A 1,860-nucleotide genomic window follows, 5' to 3' on the forward strand; every position below is an offset into this window, starting at 1 on the left:
TCTTCCCTGCAGTGTGCTGGATGCCGCAGAATTTTACCGGGCTGAGGAGGGGAGCTCAACGGAGAAGTTGTTCTGGTCTCATTATACTGGGGCCGAACACCCCGTGTCCTTGAGCGACCAGCTGAAGCAGTTGGTAGAACTTCACAAGGCAGCCGAACAGGCCATGAGGGGCCTTATAGTCCGGATGTGGCCTGGCGAGCCCCTGTCTGGCAGCTACTTCAGTCTGGTGAGACGGCTGGTGGAAGCCTGTCCACGGCTTGAGGTCATCAAGCGGTCTGTGTTCATCGAAGGTGCCCGCAGGGCTTTTGCCCGGGCGAAGGTGCACTGGGCGAAGCTGGACGCCATGAAGCTTTTGAAGGAGGGGCCGCCGGAGGGCAAGGAGCATTACCGCCCCGAGAATTATTATGAGGGTCTCCTGGAGGGTTCCCGCCTAGTGGCAGATGAGTGTGCCAAGGATGTAATTTTTGAACGAACATGCTCATGTGATCCTGTAATATGAAACGAGTTCATTTGTGCCATGCGGCACTTTTCTCAATTTAAAATATTACCTTCTGTGTGGCCATTTATAAAATCTGAGAGTTGGCTAGTCGTCTGCTTCTGCCCCCATGTAGCTAGTACCGGGGTGTTCGGGATAAACCTGAACACTCTTTATCCCAATTTTGGGTCCTCCAAGGGAGGTGTTCAGCACAACGAACCAGGCAATCAGACTATAATGATTTATCACTCTCACTTAGCCATAGAAGTCTATGATTTTAAATTTTGGCGAAGCCCCTTGTATTCGGAGGGCCGAATTTGGGGCGCTATACATGCCTAAGCCGGACAAGGCCGACTCCTCGCCCGAAGCGGAAAAAGTCTTTAAGGACTTGAGACCTCTCGAACAGCGACCAGTCTCTCGCCTTATCATGACAGTCAGTTTTTGGCTTTCTCTACTGAGGTGCTTGTCCGGAAGAACCGGGACACAATCGCAGTAGTTCTCCCACCGCTACCTTAGCCAATATAGCAGAACGTAAGGTACCAAAGCATGGGAGCCGGGCAACCCAACATTTGACCCAAGAGATGATTCTCAGCTGATGCATATAATGCTATAAGTTCGGGGTGCCGCACTGTCAAAAGTGTTCGGACTTCTTGTGCCATAATATGGGGTAAACGAAAGCCCCTGGCGTACTGACCGCACCCAAGCGTGCAGGTGCGAAATGTCGTAAATGGACATGTAAAAGAAAAAACTTAAATAATGCAATGACAGATTAATAATATGCATTGTTATTTGAATAATACGTCGAATCGTACTAATAGAAGTAGTGCAATAAGCATAAAGTAGGACAATTCGAAATTTCCTATCCCAAGGCAAGCTACGCATAAATAGTGAAAAGCAGGTATATTAAATATTACTAGAGACCACCTGGTGGTTCCCGTGTTCATCTTAGCTTCTTGCCACCTTGGTTATTGCTTCCAGAGTGTGTCCTTCAATTGGTCTGCTGGAAAGGGCTTCCGAAGAATTAGGCCCTAAAAGAGAAAAGGAATGTAAAAGGTATACAACCCCTGGCGTGGTTAAGCCACAATGCGAGGCGTGACCTGATTGTGCCCCCGCTTATGTCCATGGTATTTTCAATGCGTAGTTATGTACGCATGACACGAAATTCGTCGCTGCACTGGGACTAGGACGGGGGCCGGATTTCTAGGCGAGTGTTGATCGCGCGAGGCGGTCCTGTTGCAGATTGTTCCGGACTTGCTTGAAGGTGTCCGAGGGCTGTAACGCCGAATGAGTGGTCTGCCTGAACAGGTTGCTTTGTGCCTCTGCTGCAAGGGCCGCAGTGTGCTCTTCTGTACGAAGCGAGCATTCTGTGTTTCCATTTACTGTTA

This window comes from Triticum dicoccoides, chromosome 5A (assembly GCF_002162155.2).
Source record: "Triticum dicoccoides isolate Atlit2015 ecotype Zavitan chromosome 5A, WEW_v2.0, whole genome shotgun sequence".
NCBI classification, from domain to species: domain Eukaryota; kingdom Viridiplantae; phylum Streptophyta; class Magnoliopsida; order Poales; family Poaceae; genus Triticum; species Triticum dicoccoides.